Genomic DNA, 18,621 nt, shown 5'->3' with positions numbered 1-18,621 from the left:
TTTTTCTTCTTTTAAGGAGCAATTATTATGTCGCCTCTCTCATCGTTTGTTTATTATTTTCATGCTCTATGCATGTGCTTTACACTGATCCACTGCTTTGTACTTATCTATATACTGCATTCCCGTATCTTGTAATTACCTTTTAAGGTCCATTGCAAACTACGCTTTGAGTGGTTAACAATTACAAGTTTTCTTTGATTGCATTTCTTTACAATCCATATAGTCACTACCACACCATCGTAAATTTTCAATTTAGATTACATGTTGCATAGATACAATACGACACTAAAGGCTAGCCGACTTATACATGCATACACACGCTACCTTATACAGAGAGCTCGGCTCCAATTGTCATCAAAGTGTATTGCATACTTGTCATGTTGTTGTTCCTCATTCCCGTTCCCCTGTAACCTAGGGGATGCGGGATGCGAGGCGTTGCAGCGTAGGCACGTTTGCCGACGTTACGCAGTGCTACGTTGGGATCACCATGGCAACCATAACAAGGAAGTAGCCACCATTACGGCTAATGGATCCGCAAGGTTTCGCAAATCAATACACGACTGTGATATACGGTAAGGGATTCTTTGTAGTTCATAAGGCTTTATTTATTTTGTACTTCATACAGAACCCACAAGATTCCGTATTTATTATTTCTTCCAATTCTTTTTGTATCTCTTTTATCTAGATTACATGAGGAGGTTTTCTTACTCCACCTATACATCTGCGCACAAGGTACAAGACTTTCTCTGCAGTGATGCTTCTCACATGCAGTTCTAAATATACATTCTCATACACGTATTTATTTTTGCTATTTCTTTCTTTTGTATCCTAGATAGAAGATTGTTGACTGTCAGGTACAGCGTATATGCATTTTTGATTTTGGCAATATTACTTTTTGAGACTTTAGATTAAGTTCGAACTGAAACAGGTGATTTATTGAATTTTATGTTTGTTACTTTCTGTTCCCTTTCTTCACCATACATCTGCACGTGCCATGTGGTATGTACAGCTTTCAATTTTGATTATTTACTTACATTTCAACCCTATGTCTAAATCTGGATTACAACTGTTGTTTGATGCTTTAATATAACAAGTAGAATGTGGTTTAGGCCCTGAGGAAGGACCTAGACTCCGAAATGCATAGGCATACACAACCACAACCCTTTTATAGTCGGCTAGGATGGTTTTCTGTTCACCCATCACGCAGATGAACATATGAATGGAATAATTTGGTATATGTACACCTTAACAAAAAATACATTGTGAATGAACAATTTATCATAAACGTTTGGATGAATCGCTATTGAACAAGCAAATATAACTACAAATATCAATAGAAAAACTCAGAGTAGTGAATATAAGCGTGAGGCTGTATGGTGTATCCAGCTTTCCTCTTCTGACTAGACTTTTTGAGGTACGGGTGTCACTAGGACCCTCAGACTGGTTGCTCTGCAAAAAATAAATTCTTAATTAAAGAGTGAACTCTTCCAATGACCATAAGTGGTGCCCACCTTTTCTCCAACTTTTATCCATTCACTGATACCCATAGACCAAGAAGGCCTGAATGTAAAATGTGTTGCTTTCTTCTAATACTGTTAAAGCTGTTGGTGTTTCTAATAATCTGGTTATTTATCTTGTTGCTGCCCCCTAGTGAGTGACTTAAGGTCCATCTCAGATAAACATTAATTCCCCCATGCCCACTTCTTCTGGCAAATCTAATAGGGCAAGATTTACAGTGAACATTAGGGTGCACAATGTACTGTACTTCAGAGGGAATCTTCCTAGATGTTCCAAGTGAAAATGAAGTGATAGCTATGTTGCAAATAGAATTGGAACCAATACAAACTAATAAATAATCAAATTCAGATTTGGATGTGTTGCTGTTTAAGGTGCCTAATATATTATGGTTGAACCATACAAACAAGGCCCTTTACCAGAGAAACCCCATAATCATTTGAAACCTGGGACAGAAAGGGGCACCACCATAGTAATAGTCATTATTACAGCAGGGAATTGGTCCTTGGCCATTTAATACCCTTATATTGCCAAAAAGGAAACCAGGAAAGGACACATACTGATTTGTACAAGACCTACGAGCTGTAGATTCAGCGGTGTCTCCCTCTTTCCCGGTAGCCCTACATCCAGCAACCATACATTCTTGCTTTCATCCTATGACTAGACATTTTTCTGTTGTTGGTTTGTGCTCTGCTTTCTTTTTTTTTTAATTTGGTTTTATTAATTTTGAAACAAAAAATAAAAAAGAACAAAAGATTTGAGCATTTCACTTGCTACAACTCTATTAGCATATGGTTATATCAAAAGAACAGAACTAGAGTCTCATTATACAGTTGGTCGTCGTTGTGTTTGTTTCTGTTCTCTAGTAGTAACAGTCAATATAACATACCCATTACCCACCCACCTCCCTCCCCATGGTTGGGCAGACATCATTGCGGCATCTTTTCTCTGTTGATTTGTTCATAGCGGATAATGTTTGGTTCACTATTGTGAGGTTTCCTTGATTCTTGGGTCATAACTGTCTTGTATTGAGGGTTTTGAGATTCTTGGTTTTAATTAGGATCCTGTAGTGTCCTCGGGTTGGGAGTCCGTCGTCTCTGAAAGGTGTTTGCCTCGAAATTATGACCATAAGATCTTGCATTGCGACACTTTGTTGTGTAGGGATGCCGTGATCAATTCCATTGTGTAGATGTTGGTTGACAAATCGATCCAATCCTTCTTGCTCGGAACCTTTTTGGATTTCCATTTTGTTACTACCAGTGCACGGGCTGCGAGCAGTAGCTCTGGGGCAAGACCCCTGAGTCGAGTCCATTCATCCTCATCTTTTTCCATTCCAAAGAGAACCAAACGTGGATCAGCGTCTCTTTGTATGCCGTCTATGTCCTTGATCCATGCCAGGACTTCCTCCCAGAATACCTTTATGTGTGGGCAGCTCCACCACATGTGCCAATAGTCGGCTGTCTCTCCACATTCTCGCCAACATCTCGTGCTCAGAGTCTGAAACATCTTAGACAATTTGAGTGGGTCGTATTGCCATCTATGTAGGAGTTTAATGGCGTGCGATTTATATTGACTGGATAAGGATGTTCTGGATGCGGTTTTGCACATCATTTCCCATTGTTCTGGATCTATCTCCTCTCCTAGGTCTCTCCCCCATCTGCTTCTGAGATGTTCCATGGACCCGGTGCCTGCTTCGATAAGTTCTTTGTACATTGCAGATATCAAACCCTTCATTTCAGACTTAGAATCCAAGAGTTGTTCGAATGGGGTGAGTTCTCTCTGCAGCTTTTCCTTCCATGCAGATTTTGTGAAAACTCCCTTTATCTGGATGTATTGGAAGGTGGATAATGGGCCTATCCCTAGGGCTTCAGTTAAGTCTGGAAGAGTTATGAAGTTGTCCTTCTTCTGGAGTTGCCCTACCCTTTCGAGTCCCGCTTCGTACCAGGATTGGAATGTTCCTACTTCGGGTATGTGGTCGTTTATGCCAGGGGACCATAAGTGGCTAAGTGGGGACGGCCAAGTGGTGATCTTGTTTATTGCTTTGCTTGGTTTCCAAATGTTCCAAATGGTACTCAGTATCGGGTGGCCCTTAAATTTCCGTTGTATTCTTTTGTGAGGGGTCCATAGCCATTCTGACACCATGGCCACCGAGAAGTAATGATTGTCCATGTGGACCCATTGGAGGTGGTTGTGGTCACGCAAGTGTGGGATAAGGATACGTAGTTGTGAGGCTTCGTAGTATGCTCGCAGGTCGCGGAGACCTACTCCTCCTTTGTCTTTGGAAAGCGTCAGAGTGTCGTATGCGATCCTCGCCTTCTTTCCCTGCCAGAGGAACCTAAGCATAAGTTTTTTGACCTCTTCAAAAAACGCATTTGGTATCTCGATAGGTAAAATCTGGAAAGGGTACAGGAATCGGGGGAGGCATACCATTTTAATGGCGTAAATCCACCCTAAGCACGTGATCGTGAGTTTGTCCCACCTTTTCAGATCGGCCGAGAAACTCTGAAGGAGAGGAGGGAAGTTAGCTTTGTATAGTTCTGTTAGGTTTTTAGTAATCTGGATGCCTAAGTATTTAAACGCAGAGTGTTCGAGTCTGAGGCCTAGGGCGAAAACTTGGTTTCATTTTCCTCTTTCGTTCCTTGCAAAGGGAACAACTTTGATTTAGTCTTGTTCACTTTTGTCAGGGTCCGGCTTGAACGAATTCCACAAGAGCTGATGCTGGCCCCACAGACCCTCACTAGGAGTTCACCTCTCAACCCTAAAGTAAAGCTGAGCTGAGAACCCCAAGAAAGGAAAAGGGGAATTTGGATAAAATAACAACGGAGACACTGCAGCCCTGCAACCGTCTGGTAGGCTCTGGTATCAGTAGTAAACAAATACACTTAGTTACTTATGCATTAGTGTAGCCTTCCCATCTTAAATTATTTTGGAAACAACTCTAGCTTCTTTACCTCTTAAACCTCTGTTTAAGACTTAGAAGTTAATTATCTGCATGGAGTATAGAACAATTATGTAATGACTCTTGCAAGCAGTTCACTGACTTAGATATTCTTCTTTGCTCCTTAAGAACATTAAACTCTATGAGATTTGAGTTTTAAATGCTTTTAAAACAATGCAGTATTGAATTCCTTTCGCGTGAACGTTACTTAAATGAAACTCATTAACTTTCTTGAATGCTGCTGCTCCTGCGTCTGCGTGTGAATCTTTCCTTTTTACAAGTGCAAACGTTTTGGGATGAACACGTGAATTCACAAGGCGTGAAAATTGTCCTCGTGCTGAAAAAAATCACACGTGCACCGTATTAAAGAGAAAACACGTACACGCGCTAAAAGCACACGCGCACCTTAAATAATTCACGTACGTGTGTAAAACGTGCACGCGATTAAAAATCACACGCACACCGTAATAAAGAGAAAACACGTACACGCGCTAAAAGCACACACGCACCTTAACTAATTCACGTACGCGTGTAAAACATGCACGCGATGAAAAATCACACGCGAAGTAAAAATCGACTCGCACTCTATCGCAACCAAACACCAGCTGTCGTACGCAACGTCACTCACGCGAAAATTGTACTCGCGCTAAAAACAACGCGCTCTGTAAAAATGGGCTTGCGCTCTATCGCTCTGCATACCCGCGCGCTCCCATAACGACGTTGCTGAAGTCACAAGGCCTCACGCACGCGCTAAACAGTCTTGAAACACTTTCCATGTAATTTAGAACCTTAAAACTTGCGCGCACAATCTTTACACTTGTCTGCTTACTGTATTTAAACTGTAAACTTCTCTCAGTTAATTTTTAACTTCTTAACACTTTAACTTCTTATTAGAAAAATGGAAATTCTCTTTTAAGCTTTAAAAAGAAAAATCCCACCTGAGGTCTTCTTCTTCACTCTGACTCAGCAAACGATTCTCTTACTTCTCTGGTAAATCTTCTGAACTCTGAAAGGCCTTACTTAAGGAGCTTAACAAATGTACAACCAGCCACTGAATTTCTTTGGATGAAAGGCAGTTTAAAATCTTGCTCACCTCACAAGAATCAAACCCATTGTCCTTTCCACCAATCAGGCAAACCAAACATATCATTGTTCCTTTAACCAATCAGATTACGTTTCTTTCTCTCCATCTTGACTTGGGCAAGCACAATATTAATTCTATGTACAAACTCTTTCTGACTACTACTCAGCCAATTCTATGTACATACTCTTTCTGATTACTAATCCAGCGAGCCCTGACAACATTAGTAGTTGGAGAGCATGAGGAACAGATAGAGAGGGGTTGGTAATGTGTAAAAGTATGTCATCAGCATAGAGTGCTATCTTGTATTCTCTCGTTCCCAATCGCATGCCTTCTATTCTGGAGTCGGATCGTATATTTTGGGCTAGGGGTTCTAGGGAGAGCGCAAAAAGTATTGCAGAGAGGGGGCACCCCTGTCTAGTACCACGTCCCATTTCAAACCATCTGGAATATTCCCCATTAACAGAGATAGATGCCTTTGGGGATGAGTATACTGCTCGTATTCCTTTTCATAAATCTCGGCCCTATCCCCACCTTGCGAAGGACTGCCCTCAGGAATTCCCACTCCACTCTATCAAAGGCTTTTTCTGCGTCTATTGACAGTAGGGCAGGGTCACCTGGTAGTTCTGGTGATGAGTGGATGAGATGGAGAGTTTTGCGCATGGTGTCAGCCCCTTGCCTACCTAATATGAATCCAACTTGGTCATTGTGTATGAGGTGAGGGATTAGTACTTCCAGTCGGGCGGCTAGTACCCTGGTGTAAATTTTGGCATCTAAATTGAGCAATGAAATTGGGCGGTATGAACCACAATGTTTGGGATTCCTTCCCTCCTTTGGGATCACTGTTATGAGCGCCTTCGTGAAGGAGTCGGGGGCTGTCCCTGTTTCTAGTATCTCATTAAAGAGCTCCGTCAAGAATGGCGTTAGCTGGTCGCTGAAGGTTTTATAAAACCCAGCGGTATAACCGTCCTCTCCGGGGGATTTGCCTACGGTTAATCTTTTAATTGCCTCTTGGACCTCAGGTTCGGATATCGGGGATTCTAGCAGCTCAGTTTCAGAGTACGAGATTTTGGGCATGTCTATCTGGGAGAGATAGTGATCTGTATCTGATTGTCCTGGGGTCACTTCCGAGGTGTACAACGCCTGGTAGAAGTTGGCAAAACTCTCTGGGATAGTGTTGAGGGTTGGGGGGGGTCATAGGGATTTCTTCAATTATCTATTTCACTTTCCGCTCCGCCCTTTGCTCTCTGAGTCTGGCTGCCAATAGTGCGTCGGCCTTGTCCCCCATAGAATTTCTGTTTGAGGAATCGAAGTTTGCGCACAATTTGTTCGTGCTTTAATAGTCTTGGTTCTTCCCTTTTACGTTGTGCTATGTTGATGTTGTCGCGGTCCGTGCCCAGGTGTTCCCTGTTCTCGCTTTCCAGTTGGCATATTTCGGACCTAAGTCTGTGCTCAATGATCTTTCTCTCTCTTTTGTTGGTAGATCTTTCACGTATCAGGATGCCTCTCCAGGTGGCCTTACCCGCCTCCCATATTGTTAGCTTGGAGACTTCACCATTGTTGTTTAGTTTAAAGTATTCCTCAATTTCAGTTGCCATTTAAATTTTGAATACTGTATCTTTCCACAGGCTTTCATTACAGCGCCACTTCCCTCCTGAAACAGGTAAGTCTGCCCATCTTATATCTGACAGGACCATATCATGGTCTGACCATGTTATCGGAATTATTTCTGATAGCGTTGTGGTATCAAGGAGGTCCTTGGTGAGGTACAAGTAATCGATCCGGGTAAATGTTTTGTGCGGATTGGAGTAGAATGTATAGCCGCTTTCATTAGGATGTTTGATTCTCCACACATCTTGTAGGTCGTCATATATCTCCATTATGTTGGAAAGCCCAGTGCGATCACTTCACGTTTGGTTTCTTATCTCGGGGTTGCCTGGTTCCCAGTCTTTGGTCGGGTCTGCCCATTGATTAAAGTCTCCTCCGAGAACAACTTGGCCAGATGCTTATAACATTAATTTGGGTATTGTCTTTTCTAGGAACTTGGCTTGTCCTGCGTTGGGAGAGTATATTACTGCGACTGTTACTTTAACCTTTGCGATTGTCCCAGATATCAGGAGGGCACACCCGCTTACATCGGACCAGGTCTTATCTACTTCGAAATTGATTCCTTTCTTGATCAGGATTCCAACCCCTCCCTTCCTGAGTGGGCCCGAGCCCCAGAATTCCTTTCCCCCTCTTTTTCCTAGTATGCCTCTCTCCTCCCCCTTGGCAAACTTTGTCTCTTGTAGAAGGAGAATGACAATTTGAGATCTACGGAATTCCCTTGCCACTAATGATCTCTTGGTCGGCGAGTTGAGGCCTTTCACGTTAAGTGTTCCTATCCTTAGGGACTCCCTACCCTTCTGCTCTTCAATGGTGCCATTATCAGAGTATTTTGGTTGTGGATTTGTGACCCGTGTCAAGTAGATATAGTGTACATAAGGACTCGCGTCTTCTTGAGTGATCTTTTGTGTTGCCGATAATGCTTCATCCTCTGTACATTTCTTGTCTGCCCTGCCCCCGTACCCTCCACACTTCCCACATTTACGGCGTCCGTGCGGACCCAGGTAAAGACACGGGTCCTGCATCGAACCACCTTTGGAACCGTTACTTCACGTCCTCAAGATTATTATAACATCATAATCTTTATTGAGCCCCCTTTCACCTCCCTCCTCCGTTTACATGGCCCGAGTCTCTTTTGAGCCTTTACATCCTTTCACAGTTCAGGTCATGGACAAATGTATTAGAATGTATGTCATCTTACCAGTGTTGCAGTTCATCGGTTCTCTCCCCCTGGAGGGGTATTACCTCTCCGAAATGTCCTCGATCCCTTGACTCGTTTCCTTCTGGGGCCTTGTATACGCCATCCTCTTTCTTCTCGACGTGGGTCTCCCCGATCGTGTTCCCCTGTGCTTGGTCCAAGGAGGTCAGAGATGTACGCCTTGATCTCCCCCTCTGAGCTTAGCTTGATTTTGTTTCCATTGTATTCGAAGGACAGAGAGAAGGGGTATCCCCACCTGTATCTTATGCTCTTTTCCTTCAGATGTTTGGTGATAGGCCCGCACATGCATCAGAGTGCCAAGGTCATGGATGATAGGTCCTGGTATATCAAGATTTGGGATCCTTGGAGGGTAATTGAATCGCTGCTTCTTGCTTTCTCAAGGATCCGTGTTTTGTCCTGAAAGCGGTGAAATCGAGCAAGGACAGATCTTGGTCCGCCTGGGGGCCCTCCGGCTCTGTGTATCCTCTCTGTCTTAGGTTCATCAACCGTGTCGTCGGCAACTAAGAGTTTGATGATGTCATGCAGGGTGTTCTTCAGATCGCTCTCCGTCTCCCCTTCTCGTTCCGGGATTCTGAAAATCATCAGGTTGTTCCATCTCTCCCGATTTTCCAAGTCATCAAGCTTGAGTTTGAAGCTCTCTTCACGCTGCTCCAGTTCGGTCATCCGCTGGTTAAGTTGTGCTTCTAGGGTGTCTATGGACGCTTGATTGTTCTCGACCCCTTCGAGCCTCTCCTCCATGGTGTCTAGGCGTTGGGTGATCTTGTCAATTTTGGAGCCAATGCTGGCACCCATATTCTTTATTTCGCCCAGTAAGGCGGCAATGTCCCCTTTGGTAGCTGCTGATTCACTCCCCGAGGTATTTTGGTTCGCCATGGTAGGGTCACAATTTTCGGCAGGAGTCAAGACGTAGGAGAATGTAGCTAGTTTCTCCCTTATGTCCATTGGTTCTCCCGAAACTCTGTGGTGTCACCAGTGCTGTTCGTAGGGGAGAGGGGGTCAGAGGAGGCACACGCAACTGGATCAGGGGCCCAACCCTCTGCACTCCGACGTCGGTGGTCTCGGGTAGTTCGTTAGGCGTTGGGAGGGGTGTCCATGGTGCGTTTGTTGATGTACCCAGGGTATGGGTGGCACAGTAACGCGTATGGGTCACCCGGGGTGCCCTTTAAGCGGTGTCCGGGTCAGCCGACGCTTTGGGGATGTTTTCCTCTTGTGCGAGGTGCAGAGGTAAACGTTCGGGGTGAGAGAGGTCCGTACCACCGTTGCGCGGTTATGGCGCACCACCCGCTGTTCACGGGGTGGATTGGGAGGGCCTACCGTCTCCTCGCTCAGCGCTGTCTCAGGACCCAGTCCGATCACGCTCTTCCAAAGCTCCGCCGATTCGACCGAGGCTGCCACGTCCGCTTTGCGGCAAGGAACGTCGTCGGGAGTATGAACTTCGTCGCCGGGGTTCAGGTTCTTTCAGGCTTTCTTCATTCGTCAGGCCCAGGGTCCGCCTCCGACCGTTGCGCAGTTCCCTGCGAGCAGGCTGCGGAGCCGCTATGTGTGGCGTCTTTTTAAAAGACGTATATCTCAGGTTTGCAGGGGTCGATTTCGATCGGGTTTTTCGATCGACCGGAGGGGGGGGGGGATCCTCAGCTGGCGGCACACCGGTGTAGAATCTTGGGGGGGTTGTCAAGGTTGGGACTCAGAGTAGCGGAACTCATGCAAAGTCAGACCACATCCGCGCGCCCCCTGGTGGCCAATCAACTCTGCTTTCTTTTAACTTCAAATGCATGCAGATAGTCAACATTTATTCCCTTTTACTCATTCTAATTTGCAGTATACGTGGGCTAGACTGCCACAGGGGAACACAGAAACTCAAACACTCTCCTTCCAAATTCTTGGTGATCTACAATTTCCAGCGGGTGGGTGACAGGTGGTGATCCAATATGTGGATGACTTATTTACATTGCGTTCATGTGAGGTGTGTAAGCAAGACATAGTGAAACTTTGAATGGCACTTGTAGATAAAAGGCACAATGCATCTAAACAAAAACTCAAACTTTGGAAAGAGAAGGTACATTTACTTTTAAACTTCTTGAAAGAGCTGTCTATAATCAAGTCTCTGGATTTCTCACTCCGCGTTCCATTCTTACTCTTTTTCAATCTAGTTTTTCACCCATCTCATTTTACAGCAACCGCTCTACTACATGTTTCAAATTCTCTCCTCACTGAATGCCAAAAGAAACAGTAGTCAATCTGCATACTCTTAGATCTCTCAGCTGCTTTTGAAACTGTGAATCATCCTACTCTTCTATCTTCTCTGGCCTCTCTTGGCTTCTCTGGTCCTGCGCCTCAATGGTTCTGTTCTTATCTATTGGGTCGTTCCGATTCTGTTTCATGGGCTGGTCTCTAGTCTTCTTCTCGCGCCCTCCTCTATTGCTTAACTCGGGAATCTGTCCTTAGTCCCTTGATCTTCTCTCTTTACACTGTCCTCCTTTCATCCTTAATTACCTCCTTTAACCTCTCATATCATTTCTACGCTGATGATTCTTAAATCTTCTTTTCTTTCATCTCGTTTTTGGACTCCATTCATAGCTCTGTCTATTCCTGCTTTGCTGCCATACAATACTGGATGAGCTCCCCCTTTTTCCACCTGAATCCATCCGAAACAGAGGTTCTCTTCTTCATTCCATTTCTCCTTCCCCTTCTCCTTCCACTGGCTTTCTATTTCCCCTTACTCTTCTTCCCTTCTCTCTGTCAGCTTGCAACCTCAGGGTTATTTTCTCTCTTCATTTTGAACACTCCCCATACTTGTCCCTTCTACTTGTTTAATCTTCGTAGAGCTTGCTGATTCCTTTCTTCTCATGCCTCTAAGATCCTTACACCCTCCCTTACATTCTTCTGGCGTGTTTATTGTTCTTCGCTCCTAGTTGGTCTTACACACTCCCATTTTACCCATCTTTGATCCATTTATAACTCAGCCATTTGTCTCCTTTTCCAACTGTCCCCTTGATCTTCCGTGTTACCTTCTCTTCTTTCTATTTGTCTCCTTCCTTTTGATTAATTAATATACTTCCATTACCTCTGTATAGTCCACAAATGTTTTCATAGTCTTCCTCCCCGTCTCTAATCTTTACTTTCATTCTATTACCCCCTCCCCCACTTTCTCTCACTTTCTCTTTACTCTTAGCAACTTCTAACATCTCTACTCTTCAAAATTAAGAGTGTTCTTGCATTTGAATTGTACTGTGTTATTTCTAATATTGTGCAGCACTTTGGTGAAAGCGCTTTATAGATGTCAATAAACACAAATACATTACATAGGGCATGATATTTCGGCTTATTTAAGGTGTATACCAAAAACCTGTTTTGAAGCTATTCTCAAACTGGCCAACAATCAGCCAAATTACGTCTTTCCTGGGGCAACTGAGTACTGACGGCAATGGATAATGGATTATGCTAACATTATAAAGCCTTTACAACACTTGCACACACAGGAGCCTTTATTATGGACACCTGCAGCAGAAGAAGCATTACTAGAAGTCAAATTGGTGCTTGCCAAAGCATCAGCTCTTGGTTTGCCTGATTACAAAAAGTCTTCTGTTTTATACTGTCGTGAAAAAGGGAGAAATGCACATTAGATAAGCATTGGTCGATTGCATATTACAGCACTGCCTCAGATCCAATTGCAGCCTGACTGCCGTCTGGCCTGCGGTCAGTCAAAGCGGCTGCTTTATCGGTACAATCCTTAACCTTAAAGAATGTTGTGCTCGCTTCACCCCTCATTGTACAAGTACCCCAAACAGTTACTGCAATACTATTAAAAATAAAAAACATCTTGCACCAGCCTTACAAAATGTGAGCTTGTCTTGCTTAAATCTGCAAATATCACATTGACACAATGTTCAGCCTTGAATTTTATCTCATTGCTACCGAGTCCAGCAGACGATGAGCCCCCATGATCACATTTTAGTGACTGAAGCCCTTACCAAACCTTGAAAAGAAACCCCATTACAAAACAAAAAGGAAGAATATTATGCAGATGGATCATGTTTGAGAAATGAAAAAGGGGAATTAAAGTCTGCATATGCAGTATGTATCGCTCTTTTCAAATTCTCGCTCCTAAGTTACTTAATTCTCCACCTATTGATATTTGTTCCTGTTCTTCTCTTGCTTGGTATAAAAACTGACTTAAAAGTCATCTACTACAGTCAGCTTTCCCGAATCGTCATGTGAACTAAGACTCTGATTATGCAAGTTTTTCTTTCATTTATCTTTATTCTTCTTCCGTATTGTTTTCACTTGTAAAGCGTTTTGGATTAAAGTGCTACATAAGTACCACTAATAAATAAATGAATAAAATGACCAACCGGACCAACATACATCAATGAAACACTGCCCTGCAATGGCGAAGTAACCAGCAGACCCCTGTTTGAATTGGGCATAACCACCTCATTCACTGGCAAATACATGAAAATCCATCTTTAGATGTTTGGTAATGTCACTGCCCATCCGAGGGCCAAAAAACCCAACAAACAGCTGATTATTAATCTGGCACTCAAACTGAGACGAACTGGAACTGAGCACCCTTTCTAAATGAAGGCCATGGAACCTCTCCTCTGTCTTTGACTGATGCGGAAAACCACTAAAAGCTGTATCTTCTGACCTAGAACCAGTTTTGGATAAAAGTAACCCTTTTTCCATTGAAATCCTCAAGAAAGGAGGGTTTACACAAAGCTGTCAGTGCATGCTCAGAGTAGAAATTATAGCCTCCATAAACTGTGTCTTCATGGCAAGGAATGGTAGTGGTCATGAATGCATAGGCTCAAAAGGACCTGCCAAAAATAATTATACCAACTTCAAGACTCAAGATGGACCTATGAAGGGCTTTTGAGGGAAGGAATTAATCACACCCTTCTAAAAACAGCAGGTATTACATAATATAAACTGGTATCAGGGTACCCTTGAAAATTAATACAGCACATTAATAACCCTTAACAACGCCTCCATTAGGGTCACTCTTGCCCAATGACAACATAAAGTACAAAACAGCAGCAGTGGGGCGCAACAGCATGATACCGTCTACACAGCACAAATTGAAAAACATTCTACTCGCACTGGCATAAGCCACACTAGTGGAAGGCCTATGGGCTGATGATTTTACATCGAGGGCACTTTTTAAAAAAAGTCTAAATCATTTGATAGCCAGGTAGGAACGTTTAGACAGGACAGGCTCGGATAAAGGGTCTGACTCTGCTGCGTTTGACATTAGCATGTGGAGGAGAGCCCTGGGCCAATCAGGATGAGCGGAATGTGGGAGTGAGCTGCCAGTGACAGCCTACATTCTGTGTCATCCTCGGCCTCTCCCCCTGTCTTCACTTCTTTCCCAGGGACCAAGGTCCCAGTTTCCCCATCACACCACAGTACCTCCTTCCCCCATTCATCCTCCAACCATCTCTATCCCTTCACTTACCTTCCTCCTCTGTGTTCCTGCTGCAGTGCCGCCTCCACTCCCATGGGTCATCTGCTAAACATTGAAGATGACAGCTATGGTGTGCAGTCAAAAAGTCGAAAACATTATGTCGAAAGACATAATGTCAATAAAAAAAAAGTCGAAAAAAATTGAATGTTTTATTTTTGTCATTATATGTTTATTTTGGGTTCTGGGAGTAAAAAAAAAAGGGTAAAACACAAAAAGAATTTAAAAAAGGGGGGTTGGGGGGAACCCCCCCCATTTGGAACAAAAATCAATTAAAAAAAAAATTCAAATTTGTTTTTTTCGACATTATGACTTTCAACAATGTCATTCGATTTTATCACTATAAACCGACAGCTACATCATGGGTGCCATGTTCATTTGGGAACTTTTTTTAAGTGGAACTAGGAACACGCAAACTGTGCAGCAGCCTTCTCCTTAAAGAAGAAAAAGTACAAGACTATGGGACAAACGCTCTGGGATGCTAATAGTGTTAACAGCCTACTCAGTGGGGCGGATATGGCCACTGTTAACATACTCAAACCCTCACGAGGCCTTTGCACCACTTCGACCTACCTGCCTCAGGCTAACAGACCGTTAATGGCAATGTCCGCACCCCAGATCAAGTAGTTAACGCTAACGCTACAGAATATCACTCCTTAGAAGGAGAATCCATCGAGGAAAAGTAGACCGGCCCGGAGCTCTACATTCCAAAGCCAATGCTGTCCAGTCTAGAGCCCCAAGGACCATGCATGTCCTTCAGCATCTCAATCACCACCAGTTGGGAAGAACAATAAGGAAAGCATGGACAAGAGTTAAATGCCAATTCACAATCAGTGCTTTCCCCTAAGGGAAACCTCACTGGAACAAGTAAAGGGGTGCTGAAGTTATGAAGGAGGCGATCAGATCGACTTGAGAATTGGCAGCCATTGCAAAGATGGTCTCTCTCACCTCTTGGTATGACTTTCATTCATGCATCTCCTATCTGCTCAGGGTCGCAGCAAACTTTTCTTCCTCCAACAGATGGGCCACAAAGCACAAACCACACAAGCATTCCATGCAGAGAGGGGGGACAACTTGCACTGTCTTTCTTGTTGAGGTGAAGCATTGCAGTGTTATATGTAAAGATCTGCAGTGACAATTCAAGGATTATGGGAGAAAGGCAATGAGGGCACGTTTCATGACTAAATTGTAAGAGGCTGATGTGGATCTCTTTCTTCTGATCATCCAGTGGCTGATATGTCAGTCAGATGGATTCCCCAAATACAGAAGAAGGCATCTGACACTAACACAGCTAGCTCTTTGCAGAGAAGCCCATCCGTTCAGAACCAAATAAAAATTGCAGGGAAAAGTGACTAACTCTCCCAGATCATCTAAAAAATGGGGCAAATGCAATCACAAATCTCATTCCAGAAAGCATATCCTCTTTCTCACGTTTGGCACTGAGAAAATATATGTCCTTAAAACCAGAAGCTAGAGGAAATGTGAAGCCTGCAGAATAGAGTCAGTCAGTAAAAGGGAGGATGCTTAGCAAACGCCTTTCACTTTCTTGGGCGTTGGGAAGGCCTTCTCACCCTCAGTGAACTGGATTGCCCCAGCAAAAAGGGGTCATTTTCGAAGGACGAAAATTAAACTGTTTGAAGTTTAGCTAGAACCCCAAAGAGTGAAAAAGCATGATGTAAGAAATCATCTCTGACAATTTGGTCTTGATCAACCGGTCACTCTAGCAAGGAGTGCCAGTCTCTACTGTGGTTCGCACGATTGTTTACATCGAAATACTCACACTGGAGGTCATGTAACACCAACCAGTCATCTCCTGAGAGTGCCTAAATCACCATATCAAGGTTCCCTTCGAACGGATTTGTATGGCAGGCAAAGATCTGAAATAGACTGCAGACCACCACCCATGCTTGTTAACTAGGAAGTACCTTGAATATTAGCTCTTTTTGAGTTCCTGAAGGAGAGCCAACTCAACGTAGCCATTGCTAAGGCATTGTGCAACCTGCTGGATGAGAAACTAGGTCTGAAAGAGATAGAGTGGAAATAAAAGTGGGCTGGCATGGGAGGTAGTATATAGACAAAACTATCTGATTTGGGGTTGGGCAACCACAAAAGTACATATAACCCCTGCAGAGGAAAATCCCTGGGCAGGACAGAACCTCTGCCACTCTTCAAACGTGCTGCTGCTTTACAGGCAAAGCTGCTGCCTAGTATATGGATAATGTCTCAGAAATTATAGCAAACCTGTAAGGGCAAGACTTCTCTGGGGGAGGTAAGCAAGAGTGGGCAGATTCAGACTTTGCAGTTGTTTTTGAGGTCTTTAACACCACCAAAGTGTCTTCTGCCTTGGAGCCAAAATGATCCTCTCCATCAGAAGGCATATCAATCAACTTATTCTAGGAATCCTTGTATATAGGCATCCAGGAGTGTCATCTAGTGACTACCCCAGTGCCCATGGCTGTGTCCAAATAACTTGTTGCGTAACACCTGGACTTAAGTATGTGCATAGCTGCATCCTTGCTATCCGATACCACCTCTAAATGGGATTTCTGAAACTCTGTCCGGCCTCATCAACTATATCCCTCAAAGTGACCATACCATGACAAGTTGTAAGAAGCTATGTTTGCACTACAACTCAAGCTGCCTGAGCTAAACCTTTTCTCCTGAATATGTCCAGCTTCCTGGATTGCCTATCTGTAGGCATTTTGGGGATGTGTTGGATTTTGGCCTTCCACCAGAATCTTGGACCACCAGTCTTATATGAACTGGACCTGCTGCCTGGCATCCAACATTAGGGTGCCCATATTTTTGTTGACCCTTTTGGAAACTACTGCATCATACCAGAATATCTCAAAACAAAGGAAAAGTTAAGTATGCTTTATGAAAATGCAGGTTTACGTTTTTGTTTGAGTCTTTACAGTCTCTATTGCTGGGATCCAAGACGCCCGTTTGCTTATGTTGGACTTCAAATTTGACAAATAAGCTATTGTACAGTTTCTTGCTTTATAACAATCATCATTTAGCAGGAATAGGGTTGGAGGTGCCAATAAAGTAAAGTATGTGGATGCTGCTTTCATGATAATATGTGAACATTTTCTCTGCTTTATACAACTTTCTCAATTGCTAGTCACTGTCTAGCAGTGGCTGGCATGTAATCATTTGTTAAGTATTTATATAGCACTTTTTTATCCAAAGCGCTTTAAATAGGACATATTTACATATATTATTATTATTACCCAATTCGAAATTGGTACTCAATTTATCGATCTCAGAAAGATGAAAGGCTGCGTCGACCTTGTTAGGCAGAAACCTGTGCAGTTCCCTTAGGGACCACTGCAAACGATTTAGGACTACAGGTGGTTGGCAGTAAACCCAATTGGTAGCAGTCTGTACCACCCAGATTTACCTGGTAGCTGTGGCTGAGCAGTCAGACTTCTTTCAAGATGAGTTAGGCAGTATATAGAGTATACACAATAGGTACAGAGATACAGTAGCACAAGCAAACACTGACCAGAGCTTTGGTGTAACAGTATATAATTATTTAAAGATACACTTGTAAATTACACTAGCACAAAGAGAGGTAAATAAATTCAACACACAGTCACTATTATATATATACAACCCTAATTACTTATTAGACAAGTCTTTATGAGAAACACCACTTATTTTCAGACAGAGGTGAGCGCTTAACATAAGATGGCACTCTAATAAGTTATTAAAAAGGGAGGGAAAAAGGCAGAGTTATGAAAGCACACACATTTAAATACTTTTCAAAGAACCACAGTGGGGCAGGTTAGGCAAAGTCTACTGGAGAGCAAGGAAGTTCAAATGTCAGGCCCACTCTTAGAGAGAGCAAGCGAAATGTGTCCAGGATCACACAGTGGTGTTATGCCCAAAGAGTCTTTGTAAATAGTTCACAAAAAGATTGAGATCAAGTCAGGAAAAGTTAGTTAACAGGTTCCAGGCTAACCCAAGTTAGAAAGTCGAGGATTTACTGTCACCCCGAACGATCTGTCGCAAGGGAAGCCAGGCATTCATTCAGCCTAGCTGTCACTCAAACATGCCAAGTGGTGAGTCGGGCGGCTCACCACTTGGGCCAATCACACAAGAGTGCGACTTGAGTTGCCAAGGCAACTCAGTCCAGGGTGCCTAAACCCCCTCCCACACCCCCTGTGGTACCCAGACAGAGTGGCACCACTTTTGGAGGCTTCTGTGGAGAAGCCCGCCAAAAAGAGGAATAAAGGGCTCGACTTGGGTTGGAGTCACAGAAGCGAACACAAACGACATTTTGGAACCAAGTTTCGGCAAAAATACCAACCAGTGAATTCATATTAATTTAATAAACCGGCAGTATGTTCGAGGCTATTTTAAAAAGTGGTAGCCTCGAACAATGGGAAAATCCCATAGGAATATATTCGCGTTCGAATATAAAAAGTAGTATCCACTGCCACCAGCCAAAACTCTTTCGGGGGGGGGGGACTGGACAGTGCCCTCTCGAACAACAGACCCCGGGGCAATCGAATTGCCCCGACCAGTACGTCCACAATAGGATGGTTTGTACTGGTTCTGTTCACAATTTGAGACTAGTAAAGCCATTGGTGACTTTACATGCCCGGGGAGACAGTAGTCAGTCCCAGGGTATGGAGTCTATGTTTGGGGGTCGCTACGACACCCCTGGGTTACGGCACGGAGGGTGCTGTGTAACCCATATACCAAAAACACATGAAGCCCTATGGGGTAAAGGACCCCATAGCCCATAAAACACATACAAAGTCAAAGGAACACCTCAAATCATGTCTAAGAGT

General features: G+C 43.6%; 1 protein-coding gene across 1 annotated transcript in view; it reads right to left on the bottom strand.

Moving 5' to 3' along the window:
* Positions 1 to 18,621, bottom strand: part of DNAH10 (dynein axonemal heavy chain 10) — a 2,725,177-nt gene that overhangs the window by 600,104 nt on the left and 2,106,452 nt on the right. The window lies entirely within an intron of this gene.

This window comes from Ambystoma mexicanum, chromosome 10, assembly GCF_040938575.1.
Source record: "Ambystoma mexicanum isolate Mex_15411 chromosome 10, UKY_AmexF1_1, whole genome shotgun sequence".
NCBI lineage: Eukaryota > Metazoa > Chordata > Amphibia > Caudata > Ambystomatidae > Ambystoma > Ambystoma mexicanum.
This window is presented reverse-complemented; position numbering and strand designations above follow the sequence as displayed.